At 46.0% G+C, this 16,203-nt stretch overlaps 1 protein-coding gene across 1 annotated transcript in view; it reads right to left on the reverse strand.

Moving 5' to 3' along the window:
• The window catches only part of Glut1 (Glucose transporter 1), a gene marked incomplete in the record, with an annotated part of 492,009 nt that extends 476,228 nt beyond the window's left edge, over window positions 1-15,781 (reverse strand). Inside the window, 1 exon segment of the mRNA XM_070100219.1 lies at window positions 15,370-15,781.
• Window positions 15,782-16,203: the final 422 nt, after the last annotated feature.

Below are 16,203 nucleotides of genomic sequence, written 5' to 3' on the forward strand. Positions count from 1 at the left end.
CACACCAACACCCGTCTACTACACCTGCCCCACACCAACACCCGTCTACTACACCTGCCCCACACCAACACCCGTCTACTACACCTGCCACACACCAACACCCGTCTACTACACCTGCCCCACACCAACACCCGTCTACTACACCTGCCCCACACCAACACCCGTCTACTACACCTGCCCCACACCAACACCCGTCTACTACACCTGCCCCACACCAACACCCGTCTACTACACCTGCCCCACACCAACACCCGTCTACTACACCTGCCCCACACCAACACCCGTCTACTACACCTGCCACACACCAACACCCGTCTACTACACCTGCCCCACACCAACACCCGTCTACTACACCTCCCCACACCAACACCCGTCTACTACACCTGCCACACACCAACACCCGTCTACTACACCTCCCCACACCAACACCCGTCTACTACACCTGCCACACACCAACACCCGTCTACTACACCTCCCCACACCAACACCCGTCTACTACACCTGCCCCACACCAACACCCGTCTACTACACCTGCCACACACCAACACCCGTCTACTACACCTGCCACACACCAACACCCGTCTACTACACCTCCCCACACCAACACCCGTCTACTACACCTGCCCCACACCAACACCCGTCTACTACACCTGCCTCACACCAACACCCGTCTACTACACCTGCCTCACACCAACACCCGTCTACTACACCTGCCCCACACCAACACCCGTCTACTACACCTGCCACACACCAACACCCGTCTACTACACCTGCCCCACACCAACACCCGTCTACTACACCTGCCCCACACCAACACCCGTGTACTACACCTGCCCCACACCAACACCCGTCTACTACACCTGCCTCACACCAACACCCGTCTACTACACCTGCCTCACACCAACACCCGTCTACTACACCTGCCCCACACCAACACCCGTCTACTACACCTGCCACACACCAACACCCGTCTACTACACCTGCCACACACCAACACCCGTCTACTACACCTCCCCACACCAACACCCGTCTACTACACCTGCCACACACCAACACCCGTCTACTACACCTGCCACACACCAACACCCGTCTACTACACCTGCCTCACACCAACACCCGTCTACTACACCTGCCTCACACCAACACCCGTCTACTACACCTGCCCCACACCAACACCCGTCTACTACACCTGCCACACACCAACACCCGTCTACTACACCTGCCCCACACCAACACCCGTCTACTACACCTCCCCACACCAACACCCGTCTACTACACCTGCCCCACACCAACACCCGTCTACTACACCTGCCTCACACCAACACCCGTCTACTACACCTGCCTCACACCAACACCCGTCTACTACACCTGCCCCACACCAACACCCGTCTACTACACCTGCCACACACCAACACCCGTCTACTACACCTGCCACACACCAACACCCGTCTACTACACCTGCCCCACACCAACACCCGTCTACTACACCTGCCCCACACCAACACCCGTCTACTACACCTGCGCAGTCTCCATAAAGAAGCGAGACTAAACTCATTAAACAAAAACCTACTATTAGTGTATATTAATAAAAATAAAAATATCCAGAGCAGAAACCAGCCTATCCAATCAGGAATAATTCATCAACTTTATTAAGAGACTTTAAACTAGCGCGCAAATGAACGTTTGCAAATCACGTGACACTGAGTTATATTACGAAGATTTAAATCAGTACAGAGATGGGACGATGTATCAGACTTCTGGCAGATACCATCAAAATTAGCAGACATCCTGGAGTTTATCTGGAATCATTTGCGAGCGTCAGCGCCCTCGCGGCCCGGTTCCTGACAAGGCCTCCTGGTTGCTGGCCTAATCGATCAAGCTGTTAGTGCCATCCGTCCGCAGTCCAACATATGCACCACCACCCGGCTGATCAGTACAGATCATGGCCGATATTTAAATGAAGGTGCCAGAAAGACCACCGTAACTAGCACTCACTCACTAAATTGTTTCAACTCCTCTGGAAAACACACAGGTGTTTAGAGCACACACACAGGTGTAGAGTGAAGGCACACAAGCATACAGTGAATGTATCCAGGTGTAGAGTGAAGGTACACCAGTGTAGAGTGAAGGTACCCAAGTGTAAAGGTACCCAGGTGTAGAGTGAAGGTACACCAGTGTAGAGTGAAGGTACCCAAGTGTAAAGGTACCCAGGTGTAGAGTGAAGGTACACCAGTGTAGAGTGAAGGTACACCAGTGTAGAGTGAAGGTGCACCAGTGTAGAGTGAAGGTACACCAGTGTAGAGTGAAGGTACCCAAGTGTAAAGGTACCCAGGTGTAGAGTGAAGGTACACCAGTGTAGAGTGAAGGTACACCAGTGTAGAGTGAAGGTGCACCAGTGTAGAGTGAAGGTACACCAGTGTAGAGTGAAGGTACACCAGTGTAGAGTGAAGGTACACCAGTGTAGAGTGAAGGTACCCAAGTGTAAAGGTACCCAGGTGTAGAGTGAAGGTACACCAGTGTAGAGTGAAGGTACCCAAGTGTAAAGGTACCCAGGTGTAGAGTGAAGGTACACCAGTGTAGAGTGAAGGTGCACCAGTGTAGAGTGAAGGTACCCAAGTGTAAAGGTACCCAGGTGTAGAGTGAAGGTACACCAGTGTAGAGTGAAGGTACACCAGTGTAGAGTGAAGGTGCACCAGTGTAGAGTGAAGGTACACCAGTGTAGAGTGAAGGTACACCAGTGTAGAGTGAAGGTACACCAGTGTAGAGTGAAGGTACACCAGTGTAGAGTGAAGGTACCCAAGTGTAAAGGTACCCAGGTGTAGAGTGAAGGTACACCAGTGTAGAGTGAAGGTACACCAGTGTAGAGTGAAGGTACACCAGTGTAGAGTGAAGGTACACCAGTGTAGAGTGAAGGTACACCAGTGTAGAGTGAAGGTACACCAGTGTAGAGTGAAGGTACACCAGTGTAGAGTGAAGGTACACCAGTGTAGAGTGAAGGTACCCAAGTGTAAAGGTACCCAGGTGTAGAGTGAAGGTACACCAGTGTAGAGTGAAGGTGCACCAGTGTAGAGTGAAGGTACCCAAGTGTAAAGGTACCCAGGTGTAGAGTGAAGGTACACCAGTGTAGAGTGAAGGTACACCAGTGTAGAGTGAAGGTACACCAATGTAGAGTGAAGGTACACCAGTGTAGAGTGAAGGTACACCAGTGTAGAGTGAAGGTACACCAGTGTAGAGTGAAGGTGCACCAGTGTAGAGTGAAGGTGCACCAGTGTAGAGTGAAGGTACACCAGTGTAGAGTGAAGGTGCACCAGTGTAGAGTGAAGGTGCACCAGTGTAGAGTGAAGGTGCACCAGTGTAGAGTGAAGGTACACCAGTGTAGAGTGAAGGTACACCAGTGTAGAGTGAAGGTGCACCAGTGTAGAGTGAAGGTACACCAGTGTAGAGTGAAGGTACACCAGTGTAGAGTGAAGGTACACCAGTGTAGAGTGAAGGTACACCAGTGTAGAGTGAAGGTACACCAGTGTAGAGTGAAGGTACACCAGTGTAGAGTGAAGGTACCCAAGTGTAAAGGTACCCAGGTGTAGAGTGAAGGTACACCAGTGTAGAGTGAAGGTACACCAGTGTAGAGTGAAGGTACACCAGTGTAGAGTGAAGGTACACCAGTGTAGAGTGAAGGTACACCAGTGTAGAGTGAAGGTACACCAGTGTAGAGTGAAGGTGCACCAGTGTAGAGTGAAGGTGCACCAGTGTAGAGTGAAGGTACACCAGTGTAGAGTGAAGGTGCACCAGTGTAGAGTGAAGGTGCACCAGTGTAGAGTGAAGGTACACCAGTGTAGAGTGAAGGTGCACCAGTGTAGAGTGAAGGTGCACCAGTGTAGAGTGAAGGTTCACCAGTGTAGAGTGAAGGTGCACCAGTGTAGAGTGAAGGTACACCAGTGTAGAGTGAAGGTACACCAGTGTAGAGTGAAGGTACACCAGTGTAGAGTGAAGGTACACCAGTGTAGAGTGAAGGTGCACCAGTGTAGAGTGAAGGTGCACCAGTGTAGAGTGAAGGTACACCAGTGTAGAGTGAAGGTACACCAGTGTAGAGTGAAGGTACACCAGTGTAGAGTGAAGGTGCACCAGTGTAGAGTGAAGGTACACCAGTGTAGAGTGAAGGTACACCAGTGTAGAGTGAAGGTGCACCAGTGTAGAGTGAAGGTACACCAGTGTAGAGTGAAGGTGCACCAGTGTAGAGTGAAGGTGCACCAGTGTAGAGTGAAGGTACACCAGTGTAGAGTGAAGGTACACCAGTGTAGAGTGAAGGTACACCAGTGTAGAGTGAAGGTGGTTTAGAAAGACACGTAAGCAAACACTATAACATATTTATTAGAAAACGTTTCGGTCCTGGGACCTTGATCACTTCTAACATACAGAGGTAGAAAGACATTATATATATAGGCGGAGAGTGAGGTGTGACGCACGTGACCTGAGGAATGTCATAAGAACATAAGAATGGAGGAACACTGTTGAAGGCCTACTGGCCCATGCGAGGCAGGTCCTTATCAAAACAACCTCTACCTATGATGAGGACGGGTAGACGATGAAATCATGTGACTCCTGTGTTGTTGGGTTGGTGCTGCTTAAGTATCATGTATGCCAATGTTTTTGAAATTTTATAGTGTTTGCTTACGTGTCTTTCTAAACCAACTTGTCGGTATTTATTACCAAGGTTTATACCAGAGTGAAGGTACCCAGGTGTAGAGTGAAGGTACCCAGGTGTAGAGTGAAGGTACCCAGGTGTAGAGTGAAGGTACCCAGGTGTAGAGTGAAGGTACCCAGGTGTAGTGAAGGTACCCAGGTGTAGAGTGAAGGTACCCAGGTGTAGAGTGAAGGTACCCAGGTGTAGAGTGAAGGTACCCAGGTGTAGAGTGAAGGTACCCAGGTGTAGAGTGAAGGTACCCAGGTGTAGAGTGAAGGTACCCAGGTGTAGAGTGAAGGTACCCAGGTGTAGAGTGAAGGTACCCAGGTGTAGAGTGAAGGTACCCAGGTGTAGAGTGAAGGTACCCAGGTGTAGAGTGAAGGTACCCAGGTGTAGAGTGAAGGTACCCAGGTGTAGAGTGAAGGTACCCAGGTGTAGAGTGAAGGTACCCAGGTGTAGAGTGAAGGTACCCAGGTGTAGAGTGAACAACCACACGTGCAAGTTTATGTGTCTAAGATTCTCCCAACATCGACCGGAAACAAAGCAATGGAAAACCCACGATAAAAATACCATCACCAGCCCCTATTGTGTTTCCTTAGTGATGACTCCTGTCGCCACAGTGGGGGGGACTCCTCCTGTCGCCACAGTGGGGGGGGACTCCTCCTGTCGCCACAGTGGGGGGGACTCCTCCTGTCGCCACAGTGGGGGGACTCCTCCTGTCGCCACAGTGGGGGGGACTCCTCCTGTCGCCACAGTGGGGGGGACTCCTCCTGTCGCCACAGTGGGGGGGACTCCTCCTGTCGCCACAGTGGGGGGGACTCCTCCTGTCGCCAAATTGAAGAACCTCTCCCGGAGTCATGTTTATCTACTGCATTTGTTATTTAGTTGTAAATAAACACTTAGGAGTTAGCTGACAGTGTGAGTCACATCCTGGGGGAGGACCTCAGAAGTTCATTAGAAATAAAGTAGACTGCTTGACTTTCTTACATGGTGTGACTTCCGGGGGTCACTGCCCCCGCGGCCCGGTTAATAACCCTCCGGGGTAACTAACCCAGTCTTCCAGGACGGTAGTTACGACGACTCTTAACCCAGAGTCTATTTTCTAAAGTTAGTCCTGATTTAAGACAGTAGTTGCGAGATACATAAGACTATTTTGATTATCAATCCCAAAGGATTAGTAACCCAGAATATCCCAATGAATTCAATCTAGCTTATTTCCATTGGGGTTCTTGCTCAGGTCCTTTACCAAGATGACTCACAACAGTCCACTAACTCCTAAGTATCTATTCCCTGTTAGGTAATGGGGATTGTAGATGTTTAAGAACTTGTCCACATATCCCGCCTGAGTACGCTACGAGTACACTTCCTCAATTAAGAAGGGGGAGTGCGACAGATCGTAAACCAGAGTCCAATTTCTCAAGTTTACCCTGAATTAAGACTGGGGGTGCGACGGAGCTTTAACCCCGAGCACATTTTCTCAAGTTTCCCCTGAATTAGGTCATCAAAGAAAACGAAGAATGAATCCAGTGAGGAACATTGATCAGGAACCCCGACTCAGTTTAGCTGCTGCTACCCAGGCTTTGTAGGGGTGTGGGGGAAGGGTGTTGGAGGTGGTGTTGGGGAGTATTGGGTAGTGTGTTGGGGAGCAGTATTGGGAGCGGGGGCACTGGAGAGGAGTTTTAGGGAAGGGGGTGTTGGGTGTACACTGTGTTTGTGAAGGTCAAGTTTCAGTTCCTGGCACCGCCTCTCAGCCAACAATGGACGGACATTAATAGTTCCCACTCTATTAAGCCCTATCGTACCTGTTCTTTAAACTGTGTATTTCGCTAGATTACTGCAACTCATACTTTTTATTATTATTTTTCTACAGCATGCCTGTATGCAAGACATTCCAGTCTAATATTATATGTTCTACCAAACTCCGTGTATTTTCTGCCTCGTAATCATATCTCCCAATAGTTTTCCCTTTTATAGTTGCATCCTTCTTAAAGTATCCAGCATCAGGCTCATATTCAGGAGACCCGGGGTCAATCTCAGTCGGATACAGGCGTTGGCTGTTTCCTTACACTTACGATCTCTGTTCAGACAGAGACGGACCTACAGGTTCGTCTCAAATTCAACCTACCAAACATTCTGTTACAGCTTGACAAAGCTCCTGGAGAGCGAAACGTTGCCACAGTTAAAATGTCACATTAGTTGCACATGTGTCCTTTTACCTAACATATTGTCGGTAATTCTACCAACAAACCATGGTACGTGTGGGGTTAGAAACCATGGTACGTGTGGGGTTAGAAACCATGGTACGTGTGGGGTTAGAAACCATGAAAAGTGAGTCGTAAAGCAAGTCCAACATCAGGGTATTGCTTGAACTTGGTGTCTGGAGTGAGGCTGGGTACTGCGCACTTCATCTAACGTTCAACTTATTCCTCTATGTTTCGGTTTGCTTTATCTCAATAAAATGTTTTATGTTTATCAGTAATGACTAACGTGAAGTTTAAAGTAGCTTCATTTGTCTTTTTATTTCGCTTTCAAGGACCTGAATATTGTTTGACCTGCTTGTGTGCTCTAGCTGCGGTTTGGTCAGCTACGGGAGATGCTGGAATATTACAGCCTAAAAAGTGGCTGGGTCGTAAGTCTCTGAAAGGAAGTAATTGTTGTAATTATAACCATAATTTCTGAAGGGGTGGAGGGGTAAGCCAGTGGAAGGCCTCGGTCAAATGGCCAAAAGCTCCAGTTACGGGTCATCGTATGACTAAGACTATTGTCAGGAAACACTTGCCCTGTTTTCTCTCATACCATTCAAGACCAGACGAGCCTGGCCCATGGCCGGGCTCAGAGAGTAGAGAAATTCTCGAAACTCTTCAAAGGCATATCAAAGGAATATCAAAGGTAAGGTATACCTTACCTAACCTCTAAAGGGAAGACGACGACTGCCACATCAGCCACTCTTCCATGTCTTGGTGACTGCATTTACTGCTGAACTGTGCTGTCATCTCTCAAATTGATCTCAGAACCTCAGTCATCCTTGAAGTTCCATCACCATATACACCACAGCACTGTATCATCCTTTGCGGATGATACTAGGATCTGCATGAGGCTGTCATCTGCTGAGGACGCGGTTAACCTCCAAGAAGATATAAACAAAGTTTTCCAGTGGGCAACGGTAAACAATATGATGTTCAATGAGGACAAATTCCAACTACTCCGTTATGGAAAACTGGAGGAGATAATAACTAGAACAGAGTATACTACTGACTCCGGCCATACAATAGAGCGGAAAAATAATGTAAGGGACATGGGAGTAGTAATGTCTGAGGATCTCACTTTCAAGGATCACAACAGTGCCACGATCGCACGTGCAAAGAAAATGATAGGATGGATAATGAGAACTTTCAAAACGAGAGATGCCAAGCCCATGATGATCCTTTACAAATCACTTGTTCTCTCTAGGCTAGAATACTGCTGTACATTAACTTCTCCATTCAAAGTAGGTGAAATCGCAGATCTAGAGAGTGTACAGAGATCCTTTACTGCACGTATAAGTTCTGTCAAGCACCTTAACTACTGGGAACGCTTGGAAGCACTTGACTTGTACTCGTTGGAACGCAGGAGGGAGAGATATATCATAATCTACACTTGGAAAATCTTGGAAGGAATGGTCCCAAATCTGCACACAGAAATCACTCCCTACGAAAGTAAAAGACTGGGCAGGCGATGCAAAATGCCCCCAATAAAAAGTAGGGGCGCCATTGGTACACTAAGGGAAAACACCATAAGTGTCCGGGGCCCAAAACTGTTTAACAGCCTCCCATCAAGCATTAGGGGAATTGCCAATAAACCCCTGGCTGCCTTCAAGAGAGAGCTGGACAGATACCTAAAGTCAGTGCCGGATCAGCCGGGCTGTGGCTCGTACGTTGGACTGCGTGCGGCCAGCAGTAACAGCCTAGTTGATCAGGCCCTGATCCATCGGGAGGCCTGGTCATGGACCGGGCCGCGGGGGCGTTGATCCCCGGAATAACCTCCAGGTAACCATAGAGAGCTACCTTTCCCTCAACCATCGTCACTGTGAGAAGAAAGGTCTTGGTGCTTTCTCTTGGGGAGAGTCGCTCTCAGATACTCCTGCCTACTTTCTGTATTTTCTGCTGTTCATTGTTCAAGACCGACTGAAACGTCGTCATAACATTCCTCTCCTGAGTGCAGGTTTCTGGCGAGTTGTTCCTCGCCTGAGTGCAGGTTTCTAGCTAGTTGTTCAGGTTTCTGGCGAGTTGTTCCTCTCCTGAGTGCAGGTTTCTAACGAGTTGTTCAGGATTCTGGGGAGTTGTTCCTCTCCTGAGTGCAGGTTTCTAGCGAGTTGTTCAGGTTTCTGGCGAGTTGTTCCTCTCCTGAGTGCAGGTTTCTGGTGAGTTGTTCCTCTCCTGAGTGCAGGGGTCTGCCGAGTTGTTCCTCGCCTGAGTGCAGGTTTCTAGCGAGTTGTTCCTCGCCTGAGTGCAGGTTTCTAGCGAGTTGTTCAGGTTTCTGGCGAGTTGTTCCTCTCCTGAGTGCAGGTTTCTGGCGAGTTGTTCCTCGCCTGAGTGCAGGTTTCTGGCGAGTTGTTCCTCGCCTGAGTGCAGGTTTCTAGCGAGTTGTTCAGGTTTCTGGCGAGTTGTTCCTCGCCTGAGTGCAGGTTTCTGGCGAGTTGTTCCTGGCACGGTATTGTGACTTTTTATTTTGCATTATTTTATGTAACTGTACTAAATATCCGAGTTTTTCATTCGATTCTTACCTCGTTTTGATTATATTCCTTTCATTATTTTTTCACGATAGTTTTCATAACGGAACTTTTTACCATGACAAGGGATTCAGCACTTTCCCCCATGAATATATAACAATGTCTGGCAAGAAGATACACGAGACAGCCCCGAGGCTCCACAGGTAATATTATATATCGCATCAAATATATATATTATATATATATATATATATATATATATATATATATATATATATATATATATATATATATATATATATATATATATATATATATATATATCGTGCCGAATAGGCAGAACTTGCGATCTTGGCTTAAAAGGCAACGCTCATCTTGCCATATACGACAAGTGAAAATTTGTGTATGCAATAATTTCGCAAAAATCATTCTAAACCTAACAGAAAAAATATATTTCATTGTGTTTGTTTAGTATTAAATTATTGTAAACGTATTTAAAATATATTTAGTTGGGTTATGCTAAAATAAATTGCGCTTGTTATAATAAGGTTATGTAAGTTTTCTAAATTTCTTTTGGTGCAAAATTAAAATCTTTTACATTAACATTAATGAAAAAAAATATATCTTTAAATGTATAAGAGAAAATTTTTGAAAAGACTTATTTTAAATGAGTTCTTGCTAATTGACCAGTTTTACATATTTGGCACGACACACACACACACACACACACATATATATATATATATATATATATATATATATATATATATATATATACTATATTATATACCGTACCATATAAATATTTAAATAGCAGCGCTCTTCTTGCTGGATAAGGCAAGCGAAAATTTGCGTATGCAATAATTTCGTAAAAATCATTTTGAACCTAACGAAAAAAAAAATTCCATTGTTTGTTTATTAAATTATTGTAAACATATCTAAAATATATTTAGCTGGATTAGGTTAAATTAAATTGCGCTTGTTATAATAAGGTTAGGCAAGTTTTCTAAGGTTCTTTTGATACAAAATTATTAATTTTTACATTGACATAATTGAAAAAAAAATATCTTTAAACGTATAAGAGAAAATTTTAGAAAGGACTTAATTTTAAATGAGTTCTTGCTAATTAATATATATATATATATATATATATATATATATATATATATATATATATATATATATATATATATATATATATATATATAAACATGTCGTCCGTCTCCCACCGAGGCAGGGTGACCCAAAAAAGAAAAAAATTCTCCAAAAAGAAAATATTTTCTTCATCATTCAACACTTTCACCTCACTCACACATAATCACTGTTTTTGCAGAGGTGCTCAGAATGCAACAGTTTAGAAGCATATGCGTATATAGATACACAACATATCCCTCCAAACTGTCAATATCCCAAACCGCTCCTCTAAAGTGCAGACATTGTGCTTCCCATTTCCAGGACTCAAGTCCGGCTATATAAAAAATAACCGGTTTCCCTGAATCCCTTCACTAAATATTACCCTGCTCACACTCCAACAGCTCGTCAGGTCCCAAATACCATTCGTCTCCATTCACTCCTATCGAACACGCTCGTGCACGCTTGCTGGAAGTCCAAGTCCCTCGCCCACAAAACCTCCTTTACCGCCCGCGGCCCGGTCTGTGACCTGGCCTTATGGTAGATTAGGGTCTGATCAACCAGGCTGTTAATGTTGGCCGCACGCAACCCGACGTACGAACCACAGCCCGGCTGGTCAGGTACTGACTTGAGGTGTCTGTCCAGCGCCTTATGTATGCTGGGAGGCAGTTGAACAGTCTTGGGCCCCTGACACTTATTGTGTTCTCTCTTAACGTGCTAGTGACACCCCTGCTGTTCACTGGGGGAATGTTGCATCGTCTGCCGAGTCTTTTGCTTTCATAGGGAGTGATTTTCGTGTGCAAGTTTGGTACTAATCTTTAGGATTTTCCAAGTGTATATAATCATGTATCTCTCCCGCCTGCATTCCAGGGAGTACAGGTTCACGAACTTCAAGCGCTCCCAGTAACCGAGGTGTTTTATCTCCGTCATGCGCGCCGTGAAAGTTCTCTGTACATTTTCTAGGTCAGCAATTTCACCTGCCTTGAAAGGTGCTGTTAGTGTGCAGCAATATTCCAGCCTAGATAGAACAAGCGACCTGAAGAGTGTCATCATGGGCTTGGCATCCCTAGTTTTGAAGGTTCTCATTATCTATCCTGTCATTCTAGCAGATGCGATTGATACAATGTTATGGTTATATATACAGTACAAGTAATATCTTAACTTACGTTTGCTTTGGTGGTTCATGTTCCCGCACCACTCAAAATTAACTTAGCCTAACCTAACCTAGTTTACCTTTACCAGGCATATCAAACGTTGAGTAACCTTCCCTAGTGTAAAATAACTTGACCTAGCCTACTCTAACCTAAATCTTGCTAGTGTAACCTTATTTAACCTAACCTAAATCTTACCTGGTGTAACTTAGTTTAACCTAACCCAGCCTATCGTAGCCCACTCTGGCCTACAATAACCGAACTATCCACGGGAGAAGTAAGAGCCCAAGTACCTTGTCAATATATTGCGGGAAGCGCTAAACCCGTAGGTCAGATCCAATTCCTTGTATCAAGATCCCCACACCAAGGGGGAAAAATTGACATTAGTGCATTAATGGATCGTACAGGTCAGCGCCACTTACGAGACTGACCTGGTGACCTAAGAGGCATTTCCTATCTTCCTTTCTGTATTTACATTTTATGTCACAGGACGTGCAGGCAGCAGTTATAGTCTGGCTGATCACTTCCTGATCCACCGGTGGTCTGGGTGGCCCGGTGGTCTGGTGGCTAAAGCTCCCGCTTCACACACGGAGGGCTCGGGTTCGATTCCCGGCGGGTGGAAATTCCGACACGTTTCCTTACACCTATTGTCCTGTTCACCTAGCAGCAAATAGGTACCTGGGTGTTAGTCGACTGGTGTGGGTCGCATCCTGGGGGACAAGATTAAGGACCCCAATGGAAATAAGTTAGACAGTCCTCGATGACGCACTGACTTTCTTGGGTTATCCTGGGTGGCTAACCCTCCGGGGTTAAAAATCCGAACAAAATCTTATCTTATCTCTTATCTTACCGGGAGGCCTGGTCAAGGACTGGGCCGTGGGTGCGTTGACTCCCGGAACACCCTCCAGGTAGGGGTAAAGCGCCTAAGTAATGGAGAGGTAATCTGGGTGGAACCAAGGGAGGATAAGTTCACTTCCTTGGTGCCAAACTCCGTCAGTAACCTCAAGATACCTTCCGTGCCCTGGGTCAGTCCTCAAGCCGTCTTCACTCATTTCTTAAAGCGTATCTACCTTTATGGTTTACAACCGTGTACTGGCACTGCATTTGTTATCGGTACTGGTGTCACTATAGTTGAATTAACCTTGGCTGTCACCCCTTTTCTTTAGATATTAAGCTTCAAAGCAGTTCCTGATCAGCCGGGTTGTGGTGCATAAGCTGGATTGCGGGTGGCAGGCACTAACAGCTTGATGGATCAGGCAACCAGGAGGCCTGATCTGGGAGCAGGCCGCTGAGGCGCAAATTCGTATCTTTTTGGTAACCTACCTGCTTATCCTTGCCCATATATTTGGCGTGAATCGGTGAAAATTAAAGCAGGATGAATTATAGTAGCATAAACCACTGTTATCGAAGCTCCACTTGAAGACTAGCCTGTGCTCAGTCTGGGTTCTGACTACTCTGTTCACTTACGTTAAGTGCTCCACTCTTCTATCTGCAGTACGAGATCACGGGTGGCCGCTACATCTTCGTGAAGCCTAACTTACTCTGGAGTGCATCAGTACCCAGAACCAGCTCAGTGTATTAGTGAAGCCTAGACTGTAGCAGGCCCTGCTAGACTACTAAGTTAATTTAGGTACAAGTATACATAGTAACACAATGATCATACATAGTAACACAATGATCATACATAGTAACGTGTGCAAATTAACCTTGGATAACCCAACAAAGGAAGACAGTGACTTATTTCCACTGAGATCCTACCTTACTAACCTTCAAAGTTGACAATCATTTATTTTTCTTACGGTTTTTAATCTTTATGAGAAAATAAAAAGCAATCGGAGACACAAATGTGATAATTTTAGGTAAAATAATAATAATAATACCTTTGTTTACTACATGTACAAGGTATACAGACCATAGCTGACATCAATGACATACAACTATATAGAAAGCTGTTTGTTATGCCGAGCATTTCGGGCAAATTAGGTCAGTTTTGTCGCAGGATGCAACCCACACCAGTCGACTAACACCCAGGTACCCATTTTAAACTGATGGGTGAACAGGGACAGCAGGTGTCTAATGGAAACACGTCCCTAATGTTTTCCAGCCGTACCGGAGGAGATTCGAACTCCGGACCTCAGTGTGTGAGCCGAGTGCGCTAACGATCGAGCTACGGGACACCAAATTGGCCTAAGGCAGTAGGCTAGTCATGTCAGTAGGCTTATATAAGATCTAGGTCAGTATGCCTTGGTCATTAGATTAGCCGGCTTAGAGTATCAGGCCTAGGATGACCTCTGTCAGTAGGCCTACTTAAGTTTTATCAGGGTCAGATCAGTAGTCCTGTGTCCGCTTTCCAGCTTCCTGCTTTTGCATACCGGCTTGGAACCAGTTTAGAACTTCAGTAGGCTCAGTAAACCTAGGTAAATAGGTCTATTGTAGTGCTCATTTTTCCTGACGTTTAAGTTTTTAAGAGAAATCTACAAAGGGTTTTACAACTAACAATACAATTTTTACATTGTTTCTGAGGACTGATTTGTGTGTTGAGATGCGAAGCGTAGTGGTTTTAATGGCGCAAATTGTATGTAGATATGGGAGCACACACAACGTTACGTAGATTTTAACTGGTAAACCTTATTAGTCATTATTGTCGATTATTATTACATTCTTGTGGAAATATTAATCCCGTAGGGTTAGTGGTGTTACTTGTGTCATAATTAAAATGAATGTGACTGTCATGCTGAGTGACGAGTTCCTGCCCCTCCCCTGGCTAACTAGCATTATCATACATGCTACACTACCCCCTCCCTTACTGTCATCCATGAGGGGGAGAGAAGGGAATGGAGAAGGAAAGAAGGGAGGGGAAGAAGGGAAGGCATAATTATAATCATGGGAAGCGCTAAACCTGCATGATTATACAGCGCATGGGGGGATGGAAGGTATTATTATAATCATGGAGGAGCACTAAACTCGTAGGATTATACCGCGCATGTGGGGAGGGTATTCAGGCTCAATTCAGAGAACTGGAGCACAGATCTAATTCCCTAGATCAAGAGCCCCTCACCAGCGTCAAGGTACCTCCCTCGAGGGGTGAAGGGAAGGGAAGGGAAAGAAAGTAAGGGAGGCAGGGGGGAAGGGGAGGGGGGTGATGGTAGCTCCAGCTCAAAAATATGTTGGGACGCATAGAAATTAAACTTTGATCTGGGGGTGCCACGTTAGGCCACCACCACATTCCTCCTCTGTCACCATTACCTGCACCATTACCTGGGGGGGGGGTGATCAGCGTGGATCTATGAAGATGGCTGCTCCAGTACACGGGATCAAGAGCCCCTGGAGCACCATCAAGGGAGAGACCCGGCTGGAAAATCACATAATCTGAAGATCCGGAGGGAAGAACAGCAGATCGAGGTAAAACTTGGTATAGTCTTTAATTAGATCATTGTATCGACCCACCCACAACATTCTCCCTCAATGCAAATAATCAAGGACCCCTGTGGAAAGTCACTTGTGACTTTTTTTCGGTTTATCCTAGGTAATTTACACTATATATGATAATTATACCCATGTGTACCTGTGCCTAAATAAACTTAACTTAGAGTGGATCAAGAGCCCCTGGAGCAGCATCAAGGGCGAGACCCTGCTGGACTAACACCACATTTACCCAGCATTGTATCGACCTGGCCACAACACCCTCCCTCACCTACCTTAAAGCAGCGTCCTCACTCTGGCAGATGACACACACCAGGTGGAGGCTCTCTGCCACCCACAACACCACCCTCCACACACCACCGCCCACACAACACGGGGTTATCACGCAAGATGAGCGATTAACAAGGCGGAACAAAGTCCTCCTCCCTCACTGCCTCAGAGGACGATACTCACCCTGTGAGAGGCAAATACTGACTGAAGTGACCCACTGTGTGGCAACACCATGCTGCCACAGCATGATCCATATTATCGTACAGCACTACCCACACTATCGTACTGCGCTAGCAAACCCCCCCATATCCTTTGAAACGATTATCTACTTGAGGGACACTTGATCCAAGGAATTAGACCTGTTCTTCCCTTCATTATATCGAAGTTGTTTTCCACTTCCCATAATCTATATCATACTACACCAACAAGAGTTAATTAAGGGAACTTAACCTGATGTTGCTTTAAGAGATGAGGGATAGGGGGGAGACATGATAACGACGTACTAGATACTGACAGGAATTGACAAGGTGAACAGGGACATACTGTTTCAGAGATGAGATGCAGGAACAATAGAGCGCAGCTGGAAATTGAAAACTCAGATGAGTCATAAGGATGTTGGGAAGTATTTTCTCAGCTTTAGAGTTGTCAGAAAGTGGAATTATCTGCAGAGTGAAGTGGTAGAGGGGAGATCAATACATAGCTTTAAGAAGAGGCACGGTAAGGCTCTTGAAGCCGGGAGAGAGTGGCCCCAGTAGCAACCAGGCGGGGTCAGGAGCTATGACTCGACCCCTGCAACCACATATAGATGAGTTCATATAGGTACGTACATAAATTATTTC

Source organism: Cherax quadricarinatus, chromosome 72 (genome assembly GCF_038502225.1).
Source record: "Cherax quadricarinatus isolate ZL_2023a chromosome 72, ASM3850222v1, whole genome shotgun sequence".
In the NCBI taxonomy this organism is placed as follows: Eukaryota; Metazoa; Arthropoda; class Malacostraca; order Decapoda; family Parastacidae; genus Cherax; species Cherax quadricarinatus.